The sequence below is a fragment of the Myodes glareolus genome, chromosome 13 (genome assembly GCF_982192425.1).
Source record: "Myodes glareolus chromosome 13, mMyoGla1.1, whole genome shotgun sequence".
NCBI classification, from domain to species: Eukaryota; Metazoa; Chordata; class Mammalia; order Rodentia; family Cricetidae; genus Myodes; species Myodes glareolus.
The window spans coordinates 20,197,470-20,213,811 of record NC_142038.1 but is presented as its reverse complement, the minus strand read 5'-3'; the positions used below and the strand labels follow the sequence as shown (position 1 = coordinate 20,213,811).

The following is a 16,342-nucleotide window of genomic DNA, read 5'->3' as shown; positions in this document are numbered from 1 at the left end:
CTGTCATTTCTCTAGCTTCTAATATGCCCCCAAGCTCCATATAAAACATGGGAAGTTGGGCACGTTTTGTTAACGAGTTACTGTTTCTGCTATCTCTGTCTAGGGTTCCTGAATAGAGGGGTAACTAAGAAGCAGTACCTTTTGCAATACCACTCTGATCCCACTATCACTGGTAGTCACAGAGAAATTCTGAGTGTTGCTTAGAGGGTTTTTTTGGGGGGGAGGGAGTTGCTAAAATTATTCATAAGTAATTAATTATTAATTAATTAATGAACATTATTGGATGCTTAAAGTTAATTATTCAGACTAGGCTGGCCGTGGTGTGGTGGGCTAAAGGTTTATATTGCTTTCTGATGGCTTCCAGAGCAGACACCCTCTACCGGGCTGTCTCTGTGGGTGCTTCTCCGCTGGCTGTTAAGTGGTTCCTGAAGATTTAACAGGATCTCCCTAGCTCCCCTTCCTTCTTGGCAGTGATCTGAACTGCAGATGACAGCCTTTGCAGCCTGGCCTTGAAACAGAGAGAGTTTGGTTTAGTAGAGAAGAAGCCATTTGGACCTTTTAACTCACTTCTCTATATGTTTTAGAGTTAGGGGGTCCTTCATTCCTCATCTAGAGAACCCCCAAATGTTTGATTGTGCTTCAATGCACACTGGATGAAAAATTCCCAAAGGGAATTCCTGAAGGAGTGAGAAAGAAGTCAGTTTGCTAAGAATTGTCTTAGGGTTCCTAACTCAAGCCTCTTGACAGCATTTCCAAATGCCTAAAGCTCATAATGTTGAGATATGGTGGGTCCACTGAGACCTGCCCTCAGTAAGAAGTTCGCTGGGCTCCCCTTTGACATAGACTCCTCATAGAGTGGGCTTTCCCCAGTGCTAGTGGTTGGGATTGTGGCAGAAAGACCTGCATTATCTTATTCTAATAGCATGGGCGGGAAAGGTGTGCAGACACCCGTGAAGTCTGGGGTGCGAGTCGCCTTGGTGTGGTTGCAGTTGCTACCTTGTGCACGTTAGGAGCTATGAGACAGTGGGGTGTTCATTTGGGAATGGATCTCTGTTCTGAAGGGTTTGCACCACGCTAATTCCCCTGTAAAGTTTTTCTCAAACATTTTTAAAAATAGATATTGAAAATATTTGGGAGCTACAGTTAGAGAAACAAATATCGTGGGCAAAGCAAACACAGTGTGTAAGCTAGGCTCGCTTCCACACCAGTTGTTGATGGGGCCAATACCCCATGGACTTGCTTACAGGCCAGTCCTATGGTGGCATCTTCTCAGTTGGGATTCCCTCTTCCTAGATGTGACTAGGTGTGTGTCACATTGACAAAAGTCAACCAGCAAAGGTAATACCTGCCAACTGTGTAGACCTGCGGGCTGATGGATGGCATAGGGTATTTGCTTTGGAATACTGGGGGATTTCATGAAGATGTGGAGGAAGCTGAATCTGCCGGTGTCTTCAAAGAGGTCCAAAACTCGCGGTCTTTCCAAATGCTCGGATCTATTCTTTGAGCATAGAGAAAACTATAGAGCAACGAGATCTGCCAAAGTGTATCTCTTATCAAATTTAATGGTGACTATCCTGCCATCCACTGTTTTTGTCTGTTGTTGAAGTTTGTAATGTGTGTGGGTCAAGTCTGGTTTTAAAAGAAAGAGCTGGCCTGGCTGCTGCCCTTTGGAAAGGCCACCAGGATGTCCTTTGTGCATCGTCCCCACGTCTAACATGGCAGCACTGCGTACACATGCTGTTCAAACTCCAGGTTAGTGCCCTGCCACATTGAACCTCGCCACCTAGGCATCTTCCTTCCTATGACAGTAGCTCCTTGGTGACAATAAGTATCTTCTGTTTGCCGTTGTGCCCCCAGCACCTTGCACCACACATCATGTCCCAGAACCATAGGGTGATGTGTATTTTCCTGGCTACTTCTGTGTTAGGTTTCCATCCCTTGTTGCCCTAGAGCCACAAGCTTTGATACCCCTGGAGCCCTGGTAGACAGTGTGAGCGGTTCATAGGCCAGTTCTCTCAGCCCCCAGGAATGCTACAACTTAGAGAGAATGTCCCGCCGTGTTCAGTGTTCTCAGGATGGTCTTACAAATGACTATAAAGGCTTTTCGTTTGTTTTATTACAGATTTTTAGAGACAAAAAGCTTGCTTGTCTTGACTCAGGTTCTACAAGGCTTAGCCCATAGCCTCAAGGGAAATAAACCAGAGTTCGAAGCAGCATTTCTGCTGCGACGATTCATATTGGAGATGCTTCCTTTTTGTTATCACACAGAAGTGTTTTAGAAGAACGTGGTGATTGGCCAGCCCTCACTCCCTCCTCTGGCCAAGTCATTGGTGAGGTTTAGAAACAAAAAAGGATAGAGGAACTCCCAGAAATATCAAGGAGAAATGAAATGTGAGCACTATTATAAAGCAACTTTCTGGGAAAAATATTTTGTCTTCTAAAAGTTATGGCAAACTGGGTCGTCCCCCTGCCCCAGCTTCTTGTCTAGTTCATGGACCTTTGGCTGATGTTTCCAGCTTATGTTCTGCACTTTTGGGTGGAAAACATTTTGATTAGGGGGCTCAGAGCATCCTGCCTTTGAGTGAGACCAAAGAGATTGAGACGTGTGATGAGTTCAGTCACTCACAGGAGCAGAGGGGAGTGTTGGTGACCGTGTAAAGGATGGTGCTGACAGTGAGCAACATCAGCCACAGTGTTGTCAGTCGGGAAGGTAGGCACCTGGACTCAGCTTCAGGAAGCCGCTGACTCAAAGCTGGGAAGGCTCAGCTGTAAAGGAAGAAGTCACAGTGTGAAACAGTTCAGTGCCTATGTCACGGCTGCGCACTAGTCTCCGAGTGTTCAGTACTTATGACGTGGCTTGCACACTAGTCTCCGAGCATTCAGTACTTATGACGTGGCTTGCACACTAGTCTCTGAGTGTTCTTAACATTGCACCTCAATCCTAATGGCTTACAGACAAATGTTGAGAAGATGAATCTTTAACTTCAAAGAGACATTTTGAACAGTGGCATAACTATGAAGTAATTACTTACTTGTTTGAACCCTGGATAATATATTTTATACATTTCTCTGTAATTCTTTATTATTGAGTCATACGCCTGATCAGTTTACATATACTGTAAAGTTGAACCTTTGCACACTACATAAAGGTTGCTTTTGAACTGTATTCAAATGAATTTAACTCTTAACGAAATAAAACTGCATACAATACAGGGAGTGGTATGGTATAGCTCAGCGGTTGAGTGCTTGCCTGACATATGTAAGGCCCTGGGTTCAACCCTAGGGCCATCAAAACAAACAAACAAACAACAGACCCCAAATCAAAGCAAAAGCAGCAACAGAAACAACTCAAGCCACGAGTACATTGCTTTTTATGGAAAGAAATTCTTGGCAATTTAAAAAGTGTTACTGAGTCTCTCCACCAGACTCATAACAAGAAAAGTCCTCAATGCTAAACTTTTCCACATCATTTCCCTTTTCTGCTCTGTGGTATACTTTAAAGATATTTAGGTGTTGTTAACTTTGCACGTCTTCAAATTGCAGATCATGCAGCCTGAAGCAGATGTGATAGTAAATTCTTGGGCATGCTATTCCATGTGAACTTAGTGGAAAGAAAGTTGATTCCTTTGGGAAATGAGGCTAATACTTCCATCCTTGTATAATGGGCAGGGAAGAGCGGGGGGGGGGGGGGGACGGACACATTTCACTGGTGTTTGAGATCTGAGATAACCGAGTGTAGATTGTTGGCATTACAGTCCGGAGACTCAGAAGGGCTCGGGTTGGAATCAGTTTATAGGCTCCCAGGGAACACCTGGAAGGGTGCTCTGACAAGAACTGGCACATCGGAGGCCACTACTTTTACTGTGCTGACATCACAGGGTAGGCGAGGTGGCTTATGGTTCCTGTGATTCGTGTTGGGAGCAGTCCCAAGTGCGAGTAAAGTAAGTAGAAATGTTTTTATTCTCAAAAACCTAAAAGCACGAATCCCCTCTTGGTGATCATAAAGAAAAAAAAAAAAAACAGAAGTAAAGGAGCCGGGACCTTTGATGTGCCTCCTGCCGGCACCACGCGGCTCCTCTCTAATGAATAAATGGAACCTTAATAAGGAAAATTGTTCCCGCTTTTTCATTTGCAGATTGATTTGTGGTAGGCTAATTTAATATCATTTGCCTATTTGAGGCATGCCTCTTCGAAAAACAAAGTCGGTTTACCTGAAAAGACACTCTGAGCTTCTAGGTGGAAAAGTGGTAGCAATGTAGCACTTTTTTTTAAACTGTGAAATGGTGTCTTGTTCTGGAACCTCGCACAGGCTCTTCTAGTCTTTCCTCTACAGACAAGCTGTGGCGACCGGCTTTTAAAATTAGAGACTGCGTATTTCCCACACCCAGATCAGGACTGGCAGGGGGTAAAGAAGGGCGGTATCTGCCTTCCTACTTCTTTTTGGTGGGCTGCGATGAAAGTGAGTGAAACTAATCACTGATGACCAATGGCACTTAGCCTTTGAGACTCTAGTGGAGGCTGAAGACTAACTTTGAAAAGTACAAGCATCCCTATTGTTTGCTTGGAAGTATCACCTCAGCACCCTGACACCCCTATACCCAAGGAGTCTGGAATGTTTGGTGGAAAGTTCCATTCCAAGCCCCCTCCACTGGGAGTTGCCTCAGTTCAGACTCCACCTCTGAGAAAGCCTGCCAATCAGTGACCCCTCCCCAGAGAGGCTCAAGACCACTCCTACAGGATATTTAAACTGACCCCCAGAGACTGAACACGTGGTTTTCCAGTCTTCCTTCCCCATCTCCTCTCTGAGGGCCTGGAAGGTCACTGGGGAGCACTGGCATCCATTAAACCTGGGCTTTTTAAAATTTGGTTTGATTTGGTCTGATTTGGATTATTGCATCGGCAGAGAGTTATTGATTTCCCATGTTGAACCATCTCTGCATCTCTGGAATGCTAGCAACATAGGCATGGTGAATAATGATCTCTTTGATACTATTTTGAATTTAGATTGCCAATATTTTATTGAGAAATTTTCATGATTTCATTGGTATCTGTTATAATGTCTGCCTTTTCATTTCTATTTTTAATAATTTGAGTTTTCTCTCTTGGTTAATTTGGCTAATGGTTTGTAAATTTTTCAAACCAATTCTTTGTTTAATTAATCCTTTGTATCTTTTTTCATTTTTCTTTCATTAATTTCTGACCTGATTTTTATTCTTTCTGCCCTTCTATCCCTCCCTCCTTTTTTTTGTGAGACAGGTTTTCTTTGTGCTCTGTGGCTGTCCAGGACTCACTCTGTGGACTAGGTTGGCCTCATACTCACAGAGATCCACCTGCCTCTGACTATGGAGTGCTACCACCACCCAACTGGATTATCTTATATCTGCTGCTTTGATTTTTGTTTGTTCTTATTCATTAAAGTGAATTTCATACAAATTTTAATATAAGCACTTAATGCTGGCTACTTTCCTCTTAGTCTCCATTGTATGCCATAGATTTTGGTATGTTGTGTTTTCATTTTTATTCAATTTTAGGATTTAAAAAAATTCCCCTCCTGATTTCTTCAGTGACGCATACCTCATTCACTAGTACGCTGTTTAATCTCCATGACTTTGTGTATTTTTTGTAGTGTCTCTTATTGTTGATATCCATATTATCCACTGTGGTAAGACAGAAAACAGGATATATTTTGGGTTCCCTGGTCTCCTAGATTCTGTCTTTCCGTTCCACTCTGTGCCTCACGCATATATCCCAGCTCTTCTGGGCTGACTGGGTAGGGTTCCAGTTCCCAGCCCCCAGTGCCCAGGCCCAGAGCACTGATCTTCTTGCCATTCTAGACAGTGAGTTTAACTCGGAACACTGCTTCTTGTCTTCCAAGCTCCTTGCTTGGTCTCCTGCAGCCTGTCGGTTCTCTTGAACTTGGTAGTCATCTCTGTTCCCTCACATTTCTGGGTGCTTTCTCTTGATATATGGAAGTGCAGCTCCTTGGGTAGGAGGTGAAGTTCTTGGTTCTCCAACATCTTCCCATAAAAGAAAAGATGTTCCTTTCTGACTGTTGGTGGCTGCTGGGGGAGGATGTCCTCCTCCACTAAGCTTGAATGACAGTAATAAGATCCCACTTCCTGTTGTTTGGAGGACTTTTCCAGAAGCACTGGTGCCCTGCTCACAGACATCTCCTGGAATACCACCCCTCTGCTGCTTCACTCTCTTATTACCTTACCCAGGGAAGACTACAGATCCAGGTTTCTGGCTTTCTTGGTTTATGAAGCAGTAAAGATGTTTTACAATATAGCTTTCTTTCTTTTTAAAAAACAAAAGACGAAAAGCAGCATCACTTAATTATAGGTTCTACTTTTGAAATAAATGATTTATTTTTACGAGTGCTTGCGTGCATGCTTGTCTGTACACCAAGCGCCTGGAGCCTATGAAGACTAGAAGAGGGCATGAGATTCTATGGAAATAGAGTTATAGATGCTTGTGAACCACAGTGTGGGTGCTGGGAATCAAACCTCGGCCTCTGGTAGAGCAACCAGTGCTCTTAATGACCAAGCCATCTCTGTAGCCCTTATAATGCAGTCTTTGTAGAGGCCTGTCTAGCTTGCTATCTCCCCCCTAAGCTGTCTGGAAAATTGTCTAGCATGTTTCAAACGTCTGAGCTCCTTGCGTTCTGTCTGTTCTCGATAGACTCCCTTAGATTCTTTGGAGAATTCTCTTTGTGAATGTGAAAAGGGGGCTCACACTGTTATAAAAAGAAACTAGTGATCATCCAACTATAAAATTGCTTCTAAGCATTGGCTCTATTTTGTCTGCCATTCATTTTCTAGTTATCCTTTTTAAAGTTTGTCCAGCAACTTGAACCTAGTAATTTTAGTTCTGTGGTTCCTATTGCCTCCTATAGCTTTACCAGTGGCTAAAAATATCAGCTGTGAATCTGTGTTGGTGGGTATATGTTGCCAAATAGAATATTTGTTTAACTATGTAAAGATGTGTTGCATTTGTTTGTGTTGCAGAATAATTGTTTGACTATGTTGCTGTTTCACTTTGCATTCCTATAAGGCACTGGACTGGTCCGATATAAAACTGAATGGCCAATAGCAAGGCAGAGGAGGGATAGGCAGGGATGGCGGGCAGAGAGAAAAGGGGAACCAGCCAGCCAGACACTGAAAAAGCAGTAAAGCCGGAAGGATAGTGCGCAGATGAGGTAAAGAACCTCGGGGTAGCTTGTAGATGAATAGAAATGGGAAAATTAAAGTGAAAAAAGAGCCTAAGCTAAGGCTGAGAATTCATAATCAATAATTAGTGTCCATGTCATGCACTAAGATAAGCCCTTATAGAGTCAGAAGCTAGGTCCCGTACCGTCAGTGTGGTTTTTATTTGTTCCTTGGCCTAACAGTCAATTGTTGGCGACTTCATACCGGCCCAGCACAGTTGAGATGCTGTGGGTGCAACACTGACCACAGAAGCTCCTGAGTGAACGTACTCTGAGGCACGGTGTCATGGCTGTCTGGCTTTGCCATTAGCCTTTGGAATGCCTCGGCTCTAGAGCTCTGGTGTGTGGCAGGATTCAGCAAACACCACACATTCAGAGCTCAGTCCTCTCTCCCTTCTCCCAACAATCTGAATTGTTGCCTTTTCCAATTAGTAGGAAAATATCAATTATGTCTTGTGTTCTTTGTCCCCAGCAGCTGCAGGAATTCATGGCCCTCTTCCCCTCCAGCTGGTCTCTGTGGATGGTGTGAGTGGTTAGGTGGAGGTGTGCCTTCAAGATTCGACTTTCTTCCTCACTCACGCTAGACAAATAATTATACCCTGCAACTTCTTTAATTATGTTTAAGCACAGGGTAAATTTAAAGTCAGAATATGTCATGGTGAAGAAAGCTAAATTCTGTGAAAATAATCCTGCCATGAGTACCTTAGTATCTGCCTCTCGATTCATGATGGACCCAGAATAAATCCTAAATATTGTCTCGACCCCACAGAGCTTCCCTCCCCAACGCAGTGAGTTATGAACTGTGTTTGGCTCAGGCTTTAGGCTCTGTGCAGGGCTGGGCAGGACAAAAAGAGGCTATCCTTATTCCCAGTTTCCACTGCTCTTGGTAAAATACTAGATGAAGAGGCGAGAGCTCGTTTATATCAGAACTGACAAATAGGGCCACCTTGCAGGGAAAAGCAAATGCAGATGAGGCCTCTTGCCCAGCCAGGATACGAATGCGTCTCGTCTCATGCTTGTCTGACCCTGTTACCCATGGTCAAGTGCACTCGATATGGTTTCCATAGCATCCAGACAGCCTGAGTACCTAATGTCTACCTGTCTAGTCGGCACATCAGCTTCACTGGAGGGAGAGGGCAGGAGTTGGTCACTGGAGTTCATTTCCTGTCGGGAAGAAATCTGTTGCCGGCTCTCCCTAGTCTGATATGACTAATGGAAGCCCCTGAGCTATTTTTGATGGTAACAGCATGTCCTGATTTTTTTGTTCTTGTTGTTCGTGTTGTTCTATTTATTTCACGAGTTTTGTTGCTTTTTAAAGGGGTCTTTTAAAAGCCTTTAATATTGAAGAACACAAAGATTACGTCCAGCCAGGGGGATTGCTAGCCTTCCCCAGGTGAAGGATGATGTCCACATTCACTAATGCACCAATGAGAAAGGGGTATTTGATGACCAGCGATTTGGGCGATGTAACTTCTGCCCCAGATTTGATTAAGCCTCCATCCAGACTTCCTCCTCCAGGAGATTATCTTTTAGCACACGTTTGGCTCCCCTCCCCCTCGTGAAGCCCATTAGGAAAATTAAAGCATTTAATTACAGTGACGACTTTTACAGATGCAGACAGCGGCTTTCCCAGATTTTCTCTAAATGTAAGCACACTTGCTCCATCGAGCAAAATATCTGTGACTTAACGCAAGCTGCTGTGCAGTTCTATGGAGATCACATTAGACGCAGACTCATTTTAGAATATTAAGCCTGTTTTAGGAGGAAAACAATCTCGTTAATTAAGCTGGGGGAAGCAAATCAAATAGGAAAACTGAAACGTTGCTAATGATGAACTTTTTCTTCAGTGAACTTGGCTGTTGAACAAGTAGGTCTCCCCAACTTCTAAAAGAAAAAGACCAGACATATTTCTTATGCATAAGTTATCTAAGGCCGTACAACGAGTGGGCTGATTGAATTAAGGCAGTGTGCAGTAAACTTCTCGAGGCTCTAATTTCTTCCACGTAGAAGTAAAATTCTTTACTAGGCGCTATACCTAGTAAAGCAAAGGCACCGAGAAGGACTTTGAGTCTGAGCTATGAGTATTTTATCTCTCTTCTCCTAATCAAATTAGTTTCAGTATGATAGCAATTACCATATTTTAAGGAAAGCCTCAGAATTTTGAAATTTGTACACACACACCTATGCCCACAGAATGGAATATTGTAGTATCTAACTTTTAGACATGTTCATGTCAAAATGATCTGGATGCCTTAAAACCATGTGAGAGCTAAAATTGGGAGTGGTGCTACTTACCTTTAATACTATGACTCAAGAGAGACAGGCAGACCTCTTTGAGTTTAAGAAAGGCCAGCCTGGTCTACATATTGAGCCATAGGCCAGCCAGGACTACATAGTGAGATGATACCTTAAAAAAAATATGGTAGACCTACAAGTGTATGTGTCCTTGTGTCATTATAGTGTATCTCCAGGTAAATAAAGTACAGAGAAATTTCAACACCAGAGCCATGCAAAACCATGGAAGAAAGCAAATATTTAGGGAGCTGGCAAAATAAAATGTTAGGTACGTGTGTACTCATTTTCTTTTGGAATAGCTCCACTATTGAAACACTGCCACTCCTTAGGTAAATGGTGGTCAAATTCTTCAAAAACGCTTTAAAAACTGTATTCTTCAATGATTTCATATGTGACTATATTGTATTATGATCAGAAGCATCCTATTCCCCTCTCCTTTAAGACCCTTCTTCCCATCACTTCCCCCTACTTTGTTATCTTTTATTTTTAATAACTCACTGTGTTTATTAGGGTCATATTGAATTCATGGGTGGCTACTGCAGGGACTAAACTACTAAAGAAAAAGAACTCTGCCTCACAGAGCAGCCAGTGACTACCAAGAACTGCTTGGCTGTGAGTGAAGCATCAAGTACCCCTCCCTGATGTGGGAGGTCCTTCTATATGTGTGTTGCTTTTATTGGTTGATTAATAAAGTTGTTTTGGCCAATGGCCTAGCAGGATAAAGCCAGGTGGGAAATCCAGACAGAGATATAGAGAGAGAGTTGGTGGAGTCAAGGAGATGCCATGTAGCTTCCAAAGGAGAAAGATGCCAGAATATTAGCGGTAAGCCAAAGCCTTGTGGCAATACATAGATTGATAGAAATGTGTAAGGTGTAAGAGCTAGCTAGGAATATGCCTGAGCCTTTGATGAAACAGTGTTGTAATTATTATAGTTTCTGTGTGATCATTGGGGTCTGGGTGACTGGGAAACGAAAAAACAGTCTCCATTTTCACCTCCTCAGTCCATGCTGGGAGATGACAACTCAGTCTTGTGTAGGCCTTGCACTGTCAATTTATGAGAGCAGTGGCCATGTCGTGTCCAGAAGACAGCGCTTCACAGCACCCCTTCTCATTATCCAGCTCTGATATCCTTCTGTCCCCTCTTCTACAGTGTCCCCGAACATTAGTGTGGAGTGGTGTAGCTGTCCCTTTTAGAATTGAGCACTCCACAGTCACTTAGTCTTAACCCTTTAGCCAGTAAGTGTCTGTATTAACTGCTTCCCGTGGCAAAAAGAAAGAAGTTTATGAAGGCTGAGAGTTGCGCTATTGTATGGATATAAATGTAGATGTTTAGAAGGCAGTTTGGACATCATGTCCGCTTAGCACAGCAGCAGTAACAGGTTCCTTCCTGTAGCCCATGGGCCTCCTCGGCCAGGAGAAGCGGCTTCATAGTACCAGGTATGAATTCCTTTCCTGTAGAATGGGCCTCAAATCCAATCAGAACGTAGCTGGTTACCACTATAACAGGCCACTGTTGTTATCAGTGGGCACATCTCATTTGGCAAGCTGATAGTATATCATACATATTATATCATACAGGACCCCCCAACTGAGTAAGATCTCAATGGCACCTCTACTCCAGTGGCCTCAGCGGTGCTCAAATCCTAGTGGGGGTCAGAGGGTCCCACCAGACTAAAGCTCAGTTTTCTGCCCCATTCCTAGAGTTTTTAGCAGGTTCCAGGGTAACTTTTCTGGGCGAGGAAAGAGCTTTGAGAACCCCTACCCATCATATCATATTCTAGAACTCGTTCCATGTTGGGTATGAGTCTTACTCCTACTTTACAAATGCTCATTGAACTCGTGCTAATGTTAGGAACTTTGCTGTCGCAAAGCCCTGTGCTGGTCTTTACTGAGAGTCAACTGTATGGTGTCCTTTCCAGAAAGAGGCACAGATGCCTTCAGCCGGCCCGCGAGTGAGTGAGCCAAGGACCTGCTAATCCCCAGGCTTGTGTTTGGTTTCAGAGGGTGCTGTGGCTGCAGGCACTGAGGGGTCAACACAGCTACATCTTTTTCTTAAAGACTTCTTGTCCCCTCTTCAGAATTTGTTTGATGGTAGATTTTACATGTAACTTCTCAAATAGACCTATCGGTCTTTTAATTATTGGTGGGACCAATGCCCAGGTGAGTTAAGCTGATAGATAGGTAGATTGTTAGATTAGATAGGTAGGTAGGTAGATGATGGATAGATAGATAGATAGATAGATAGATAGATAGATAGATAGATAGATAGATAGATAGATAGATAGATATTAAAGAAAGACAGGGTCAGTCCTTCTTGATATAAAATCCAAAATGACATTTGTGCTATAGCGGTTCCCTCTTGTGTGGGAGTATGTGCCCTGGCTTCTCCCATTCCTGGAAAGACCTTCCTTCTCCTCTTTCTGAACAATTTAATTTTGAGCTTCTTTGCTTTGAGTGAATCAATTAGAGCAGTATTTTACATAAGGATTTTGTAAATAAAATAATTTTTAGAGGCAAAATTGAGTCTGTTCAGTGTCTGTCACTGAAGTGTTAGCCTCCTTTTTAATAAATACTAAAAATAAATATGTGGGTGGGCCTTGGTAAGGAATATATTTTCAAATCTATCATCAAAATGATACATTGTTTTAACTTTCAATTTTCTGCCTTGCTAATACAAATATCAAACGATTGCTGTGTTTTGAGTCTTTAGGGACATAGTATTTATATTCCTTTAACGGCTTCCCTCTGAACTTTTGAACATAACAAATTCTCACACTATTTCAGTTTGTAAAGACTGAAATCCAAGGTATAACTTTTATGTGAAAAAACCATCCTGGAGCAAAATTTTACAGCACAATCAGAAACCCCAAGGAAGGGGAATGCATAATGAACAGAGCCATTGATTCTTAATGGGGTTGTAAGCATTTGAAATACAAAATGGTCCTAAGAGTCTCGTGGAAATGGATTTCTGAGTTGATATATCCCTTAATGTCCAAAAATGGGTAATCAGGCTGAAAAAAATCAAAATGAGTGCTCATCAGTCTGCTGGTGCCCTTTGGTTAGCTTCAGGAAGCTGTCCATTTGTGGATGGACGATATTTGGTTTCCTGCTCACCAAGCAAAATGATGTGTCCATGGGAGGTTTCAAATTTATAGTCCATCTCTTACCCACCTCTACCTGCTATTTAATTTTGGACTAAGTATTCACACTCTGAGTGTTGGATCCCTCATTAACCAATTGAGAACAAGAAAGTATAGTTTTCACAGTTGGTGTAAAGATAAAAAATGCGCAGAGCTCAGAAGTTTCTAGAATACAGCAGCGACACTTTATAGAGTTTTATAAATGCTGGCTTTCTGTTGGCATGGATGCTGAAAGCGTGTTTGTGCCTCTTCAGATGCCCTTTAACTGTGAGAATTTCTGTTTGGAGTAGAGGAGAGAACAGCTATGGCAAAGGAGCCCATGGTGGAAAAAAAATCAGAGGCTGGGCCAGACTACTTGCTAAATGGGATTGTATAAATAAGTACTCTTTACTCCCCTGGCCCAGCTCTGACCTATTAGGTTTTACTGCTTCAACTACTAACTCCCTGCCTCTTTGGGCCATCAGGGAAGCCCCAGGCTTCAAGTTCCCTTAGTTTGTCTTATACTGATCATGGCTGAAAGCCAATCCTCTGAGCAGGGTCAGTTCTTTAAGACCCAGTGACCTACAGCTGGAACCTGAGACAAGTTCAGTGCCTCAGCCGTGTAATAATTAGTAAATACGCCTCAGAAAGGTGTCTCTATCTGTAGGATTATAGCCAAGGCCTGTGCACTTCCTCCTGAGGGCTGCGAACACTTTGCAAATGTTTGTCAGCTGTATTGATTCATTGGAGACTTTTCCACAGGAAGCTCTGGGGCCATTCTTCATGCTGCTTTGTACGTCCTCATGGCTAACAGCAAACCCTTCTGAAATGTCTACGTGAGGTGACTCCACCTGGTATCATGCCCCAGGCCTCTGCTGTATGTAGGGAAGGCGCGCAGATCTTTGAGACTCATCTCTAAGTTATTTAGAAAGCTAGTATGTCTTTGTAAAGCCTTCCGGAGCACTTAGAGATGTCATTTTAAGACACAGCAGACGAGCATGTGACTCCATTTGTGTTGTTTGCAGTGTCAGACGTGTGTCCTTCTGTCCAGCGCACTCATCTTTCCCGTGCCCTTCCATTTGGTGTTCTGCTTCTTTCTCTGAATCAAGAAACAGTGGTACTTATCCATTAAGCGGTGTCTGTCAAGTCTCACCAACATGGCTACCCAAGCCTGAGCCGAACAAGGGCAATACCGCAGACATGCTGAAGTGGATGGGGGAAAGCTGCAGGCAGCTAAGGAATGTTGGGATTGGGAGGAATAGTCTTCCCCAGGGAAGAGCTCACCAGCTGGCCAGCCAAATGGCCAGCCCGAAATCATACATACAAGTGACACTATATGGCTCGAGCAAGTTGTATGTATCTATGTCGGAATAAATATGTATATACCTCTACATAACAGTATGTAGCAAAAATGAATGGAAAAGAAGGCCATGAATTTGAAAGAAAGTGAGGAGGGGTAGATGGGAGGGTTTGGAGGGAGGAAAGAGAAGTGAAGAATGATTAATTATAATCTCAAAAATAGAGGAATTAAAAAATTGAAAAGCAAATTAAAAAAAAAAACTAGGCTAGTATTTACCAATTGTAGCCAGAATGAGATGTTTGTCACGGGCTAAACCCTGGCATTATGGTTTGTGTGATTTGACTTCTGCCCTCTCTTCTAGGAGCAACCTCCTTGGGTGTGTGTAAGGGGGTGAAATCAACAGACAAGGACCACACCTGTGGAACCAACCCAGACGATCCCTCAGCAAGTGCTGGGGTGGGGCACTGGGCGGCATTAACCAGGCTGTGTGCTATGCACGCTGCAGACACAGCCTGTTTCTATAGACGCTGTGCACTGCAACCTACAGTGACTATCCCATGGGAATACAAGGCAGCATTTGGTGTGTGTGTGTGTGTGTGAGAGAGAGAGAGAGAGAGAGAGAGAAAGAGAGAGAGAGAGAGAGAGAGAGAGAGAGAGAGAGAGAGAGCGCATGTGTGGTTTCGTAAGCTATCAAATAAATTTTCTTCTATAAGGTCAAAAGTTTTTAACTTCTTGCTTTCTTCGAGACAGAGTTTCTCTGTGTAACCTTGACTGTACTGGAATGTGCTCTGTAGACCAGGCTGGCTTCAAACTCAGAGATCTGCCTGCCTTTGCTTCTTGAGTGATGGGATTAAAGGCATGTGCCACCACCACGGTTTGCACTTTGTTTTCAGACAGAATGATCAGAGTTTAATTCAAATTGGTTCCTGTGACCAAAATGCCCAGTGATAAGAAAGTCAACTAAATAACATAAATGTGAGGCCATTAAGAGGACAACTATGGTGATTCTTTTTCGGTTTGTTTTGTTTCTTTTGAGAAAGGGTCTCGCTGTGGAGCCCTGGCTAACCTGGAGCTTGATATGCAGACCAGGGTAGCCTCAAACTCACAGAGATCCACCTGCCATGTGACCCTATGCCCAGAAGATTTTTAGATACATGAAATGTTCATCACATTCTAGAAAAGTAAACTTCAAAGTTGGTTGTTCATGTCCAGTAGCAAAGAACAGAAGGGGATTTCAGCGCCCATGAAACTGACTGAATTCCCTCTATTACAGAGACTTAGAGGGGCAATCCTAGTCCCTCCTGTGGAGAGTGGGGTCACAGTCAGCTATCATGCTAACAGCCTTTGACCAGAAACTGCTGCCCCTGGTCTCCCAGGATCCCCAGGCTCTAGGATAACTGAAGACCAGGGAAGCTGACTTGAAGTGGGAGCAGTTTGTAATTCTTGCAGCCGGCTCTTCTAGAGCATTCCATGAGTTGAAGATTCTGTCAATCTACCTGGAGCCCCGCCCCCATAGTCACTCAGCAGTGTAAACCTGAGGAAAGTCAACACAAGTATCACTAAAGGAAGGAGCTACATTTTTAATTTAGAGATGACTGAAGAACAGCCACAGGGCCTTGATTTGACCGCGTGCTCAATCAAATGTAAATTTCCGTGCTAAACTTCTACCTCTTTGAGCTGGGGGAAGTGTCCCAAGGCTCTTCTTGGTAATTCTCTTGCTCCTTTTCTGCTTCCGGGAATGAGAACAGGAGGGAGTGCTGTCCTCAGTGCTTGGACCTGCTGTCAGGCCCCAGGTGACATCCCCAGCTCTTAGCAGGGACTGACGTCGATGCCCTTATTTCTGACTCTGGTAGTAACCAACAGTTTAGTTTTGCTTTGACAACTCTTCCAACAGCCAGCACTGTTGTGGCGGCCCACATGCCATCCCTATTTACCCTAAATAAGGGAAAACAAAAGCTATTCTCGGCAGAGCACGGTGCCTGTGGTCGGGGTTATTTGCGGTGTGACCGTGGTGGCACTCTGCCCTTTTCACTGTGGCTGCCAGGTGATTTTTTTTTTCCTCTGAAAACTGTAACAGACATGCAGCCTTCCACGAAGCCTCTCCACACGGCCTTGGGCCATCAGAATGCGCAAGAGAGGTTTTTATGAACATTTGAAAAAACACCATCTAGACCTCCAGAGAAAGGGGCTACTTGTACAAAAGGAACCCAGGACGCGTCCTCCTGGGGGAGGTCTCTGCTTTCCTATTTGAATGGTCCCTTTGTATCACCTGGGGCTATTTTTCTGTAATTTCAGAACTGTTTGAACGAAAACTGCGCAGTAAGGTTGAGAGTTCTGGTTTGAAAGGATTCTCTCAATGCTGTGTTTGTGCCGCTATGCCATGAGAGAGAGATAAGAGAGACTATGAATGCAAGCGCTTCT

General features: G+C 43.6%; 1 protein-coding gene across 8 annotated transcripts in view; it reads left to right on the top strand.

Annotated features, from left to right (window-relative positions):
* Nucleotides 1–16,342, top strand: part of Ldlrad4 (low density lipoprotein receptor class A domain containing 4) — a 320,979-nt gene that overhangs the window by 265,844 nt on the left and 38,793 nt on the right. The gene's annotated exons all lie outside the window — the stretch shown is intronic.